Genomic DNA, 5814 nt, shown 5'->3' with positions numbered 1-5814 from the left:
TTGATTCTGTCATAAATTTGTCATGGATGTACATGCATGACAGAAAACGCGACCTACTGTGACAAACACGTATCATCACGGAAGTGTATTTTTTTGTAGTGGTGGGGTAGATAACGGAGGCGCGTGGTGCGGGAGAACATCAAAGCAGGGGCCCGGTTGTCTTGGATTGGTGGAGGAGGACGGTGGTTACCCGTCGTGAATCAGCTCTCGGCCCCCAACTCGCCTATAAAAGAAGGAGCGGGGGAAGAAGCAGAGGCATTCACCTGCATTCCTCTCTTTCTCCATACTTTGTTTTCTTCTGGCCATGTTGATGAGAGGAGCCCGGGGCCAAGCTCCGGGTTCTAGCTTGGAGTTGTTGAAGATGATAATAAGAGCTCGTGCCAGCACCTGGGGAGTGAGTCTGGTCCTTGGCCCAAAAGGACACTGTTGATGCGGTCGAGGTGGCCGAGCTACTCGTGGGCCATGGAGCGGTGCGCACAAGGCCCCTGGTAAACCCAGCACTGCCCCTCCCAGAGTAACCGAGATCGTTGCTGAATATGGCGGTGTCACCCCGTCCCTCGAGGAGGGGAGTGGTGCCCCTCATGCGCCTCAGATGCCGCCATCGCTCGCAGCTTCTCTGAGGTGACGGCCCAAGGGGTCGGCGTCTCCTTGGAGTGGAGGTGGTGAAGAAGGAATGAGGGAGGACGGAGAAGGTGGGTGGCAGGCCACCAGGTCAGAGTATGAAGGCACCGACGCCTTCATCTCCTACTCTCGGCCCACTACCTCATCTTTCCGCTCCTCCTGTAACGCCCTCGATGCGGCTATATCTCCTACGTGTTGAAGCACGACTTAGAGGCATAACCGCATTGAAAGCAATGTCGCAAGTGAGGTAATCTTCACAAACAACCCATGTAATATAAATAAAAGGGGAAAGGATACATAGTTGGATTACACTCGCCGCGTCACACAAATATTATAAATAACATTACATTCATTCAATACAATCAGGGCCCGACTACGGTACCAAAATGAAGAACAACCCCCAAATGCGACAAAATCCCCGATCACCCCAACTGGGAACCACTATTGATCATCTGGGAAAGACACGTAGTAATGGCGAGAGTATTCATCGAACTCCCATTTGAGCTCGGTCATGTCATGTGGAACGGTATCATCGGTCCCTGCATCTGGTTTGGAAGTAATCTATGAGTCACGGGGACTTAGCAATCTCACATCCTCGCGATCAAGACTATTTAAGCTTACAGGTAAGGCAAAGGTATGAGGTGGATCTGCAGCAAGCGACTAGCTTATATGGTGGCTAACATAATCGCAAAAGAGAGTGATAAGAGAAGGCAAAAGCATGGTCGAACAAGTATGATCAAGAAGTGATCCTAGAACAACCTACGTCAAGCATTACTCCAACACCGTGTTCACTTCCCAGACTCCGCCGAGAAGAGACCATCACGGTTACACACGCGGTTGGTGCATTTTATTTAAGTTAAGTTTCATGTAATCTACAGCCGGACATTAACAAATTCCCATCTGCCCATAACTGCAGGCACGGCTTTCGAAAGTTCAAATCCCTGCAGGGGAGTCCCAACTTAGCCCATCACAAGCTCTCACGGGCAACGAAGGATATTCCTTCTCCCAAGACAATCCGATCAGACTCGGCATCCGGGTTACAAGACATGCTCGACAATGGTAAAACAAGTCCAGCAACACCACCCGAATGTGCTAACAAATCCCGATAGGAGCTGCACATATCTCATTCTTAGGGCACACTCAGATTGTCCAAACTTCCGGTAGGCCAGCCTAGAGTTACCCCTTGTGGCCACCGGCGGCAGACGAGGTGGACCAACACTCAGAGGAGCACTGGCCCGGGGGAGTTTAAATAAGACGACCCTTGGGCTCCGGAAACCAAAGGGAAAAAGAGGCTAGGTGGCAAATGGTAAAACCGAGGTTGGGCATTGCTGGAGGAGTTTTATTCAAGGCGAACTGTCAAGGGGTTCCCATTATAACCCAACCGTGTAAGGAACGCAAAATCCGGGAACGTACCACCGATATGACGGAAACTAGGGCGGCAAGAGTGGAACAAAACACTAGGCATAAGGCCGAGCCTTCCACCCTTTACCAAGTATATAGGTGCATTAAGATGAACAAGATAATATTGTGATATCCCAACAATAAACAAAGTTCCAACAAGGAACGAACTCCAATCTTCACCTACAACTAGCAACGCTATAAGAGGGGCTGAGCAAAGCGGTAACATAGCCAAACAATGGTTTGCTAGGACATGGTGGGTTAGAGGTTTGACATGACAATATGGGAGGCATGATAAGCAAGTGGTAGGTATCATAGGATAGGCATAGCAAAAGAGCGAGCATCTAGCAAGCAAAGATAGAAGTGATTTCGAGGGTATGGTCATCTTTCCTGCAAAGTTCTCAGAGTTGACTTGATCCTCGTAAACGAACTCAACGGGCTCCTCGTTCATGAACTCGTCTCCCGGCTCTACCCAAACAAGAACAACAAGCAAAAGGAGCACAATCAACCATGTGCAATGCTCAAGCAACATGATGCAAACATGGTATGATATGTGGGATGCAGTATGTGATGAATATGCAAGATTTGCAAAGGAATGATTGAAACTGGCCTCAACTTGGAAATCCAATAGTTCCACTGGAAAGGTGAGTTGATTTCGGTAGAAATCGATATAAAGATCACCGGAATCGGATGCACGGTTTGGAAATGGCAAGCAAAACAAATATGGCACCGGTCTGCGAAAATCAGTAAGTAGCCATTTAAATGCATCAAGTAAAATATGCTACAACACTCAAACATGGCAACAAAATACATGGCAGGGATCCACTCATGAATCTTTACATAAAATGAACAATGAGCTACGGCTAATTCACCCATTAACAGGTTCAAACAAGCATGGAAAAAGTGCAAATGATAACAGGTTTCAGACTTAGTGAAATTAACACAAGCCTGGAATTTATCAGTAGGAAGCAATCTTTAGAGCATGAAAACTACATGCTACAGGAACATATCATGGCAAAGCAAGGCATGGCATGAAGCTACTCTAAGCACATAGCAAAAGTCCCTTAGTGACCTTGAGCCAAAAGGGATCAGAAAATTCAATTGCAAGCATGTGAACATAGCAAAAACATAAACAGATTCAGACTTAGTGAAAAACTGGAGCATGCGAAACAGTTAACAGGTAGGCATTTTTACGAGCTCGATGCACTCACTAAAGAGCATGGCATGACAAACTAAGCATACACCCATCAAGAAGACATGGCATAGAAGCTAGACATGGCAAGAACAACATCATAGCATGCACGGATCAACAACAACACCCTCGGCAAAATCGCTAAACATGTCAACAATCTGCCAGGATCATTTTATAGCAAAAGTAGAGCTCGATTGACTCAAGCTAGGATGCTCCATAATTTCAAACAAAGACATGGATGGATAGAGCACCACAATGTTAACAAAACATCCTTATTGATCATCCTCAAAAGAGGGACGGATCACTAGGAAACAACATGAACATATGGCATAAAAACAATATCAGGACAAGGGCTTAGTGAAATTCTAAGTCCCTGAAATCAGCATTACCGATTACGCTAGTTTGCAAGCTTGTGCTAGTCACCACAAAGATCACAAAAATACATGCTATACAACCCTGTAAATATGGTATGGCATATAACAAAACACATGTAGAGCTCAGGATCATAGCATGCACACATTAATCATGGCAAAAATGACAAAATGCCATTTGCTGAAACAGATCTGACAAATTCATCACATAGCCCTCTTCCAACAGCATTTCGGGCATCCAGATGAGCTCAAATGAAAATGATGCAATGAGATGAAATGATGTACTCGTCGAGACGAACATGTTGATATGCTACACGCACGAATCAGAGCTACAGATGCAGAGTTATGGCATGCGGAAAAAGATAAAAATTAGGGTTACGGGATGAAAAAGTCAACCCTCACGTTTTTGGATCTGGATCTGGTCGATCTACTGTAGCAGCAGGGCGCGCGGCCTGAGGATGATCGGCCGGAGTTGTGGTCGCCGGAGAGAGGAAACCGGCCGGACGACAAGGACTTGGGCGGCGCGGCCAGATCCCTCCCGCGGCGGCAGCGGCGAGGACTAGCGGCGAGGTGACGGTGGCCGGAGCGGCGAGCTTCGCCGAAGACGCGTGGCGGCGGGCCGGACTCGAGGCCGAGCGGGGCGGCGCCGGTGATGGCGCACGGCGGCGCCGGGCGGAGAAGCAGGCCGGCGCGGGCGGAGCTCCCTAGCGCGCGCGGACGGCGGACGACGCGGGTCGGGGAGGGCCCGCCCCGGGCCTTGCGGCTGGCGGCGGAGGAGGCCGGGCGATGCCACGTTGCACGTCCCGATTGGGCGCGGGGGCGGCGGCGGCTTTGTCCGGTGGCGGCGGACGTGTCCGGTCGCACGGAGAGGAGCGGGGCTAGGGTTAGGGTGCGAATGGACCCGGAATTTTGGGGGAGAAGGCCTTTTTATAGGTAGGAGGAGCTAGGAGGCTCCAAATGGAGTGCGGTTTTCGGCCACGCGATCATGATCGAACGCTCTACACGATAGGAGAGGTTTAAGTGGGTTTTGGGCCAAATTGGAAGGGTGTTGGGCTGCAACTCACATGAGGCCTTTTCGGTCCCTCGGTTAACCGTTAGAGTATCAAACGAAGTCCAAATGGCACGAAACTTGACAGGCGGTCTACCAGTAGTAAACCAAGGCCGCATGACAAGTCTCGATCCAATCCAGAATATTTAATGCCCACACACGAAAAGAGGTAGAAAGGACCACTGGAGGACATAGGAGCGCCGGAATGCAAAACGGACAACGGAGAAAATGCTCGGATGCATGAGACGAACACGTATGCAAATGCAATGCACATGATGACATGATATGAGATGTATGACAAAGACAAAACACACGGAGACAAAAACCCGACAACGATGAAATAAAATAACTTAGTGCCGGAAACGACAAGAGTTGGAGTACAGATAAGGTAAAATACATCCGGGGTGTTACACATCCCCTCTCTCCTCGGCACCATCATCACCGGTCTTCCGGTAGCCGGGGAGAGGATCGCTCTCTTAGGGCCGTCTGCCTCCTCTAGCAGTCTTCCAGCTGAGCCCCGGCAGCCTCTCCTGTCGGTGCTTACGCTGGGGCTTCTCACCGACCCTGGAGATGGTGACCATAGGAGTGTCGGGCAGCTCCTTTCGCTCCCCCTCCTTTGCAGCCTCTCCACTACAGATCTTGTCAGGATGTACCCGGCAGGACCTGATGGGATTGATTAGGGCCTTCCCGTAGGCTCTCCTTTTGCCCTCATCCCCTTCCATCGTAGTGCCTGGGAGGAGAGGGACAAGAAAGGGATCACGGGGCACTTATCTTTTTTTAGCTTAAAATCTATAGGCACTTGCCAAACTTTAGTTCAAAAAATAATGTAATTTATTGAATCCATGTTTATGTTCTGTGAGATTTGTACTTGTTTACCAGCATATTAATGAAAAATATGAACTTTGCCGGGCACTTGTGCATGTAAGATAACCATGCAGAGGTGAAATGTGTGACGCCCCCAATTCGACCGTACACTAATCATACACGCAAACGTGTACGATCAAGATCAGGGACTCACGGGAAGATATCACAACACAACTCTACAAATAAAATAAGTCGTACAAGCATCATATTACAAGCCAGGGGCCTCGAGGGCTCGAATACAAGAGCTCGATCATAGACGAGTCAGCGGAAGCAACAATATCTGAGTACGAACATAAGTTAAACAAGTTTGCCTTAAGAAG

Source organism: Triticum dicoccoides, chromosome 6A, assembly GCF_002162155.2.
Source record: "Triticum dicoccoides isolate Atlit2015 ecotype Zavitan chromosome 6A, WEW_v2.0, whole genome shotgun sequence".
NCBI classification, from domain to species: domain Eukaryota; kingdom Viridiplantae; phylum Streptophyta; class Magnoliopsida; order Poales; family Poaceae; genus Triticum; species Triticum dicoccoides.
The sequence above is the reverse complement of the archived record's forward strand: the minus strand, read 5'-3'. Positions refer to the sequence as shown.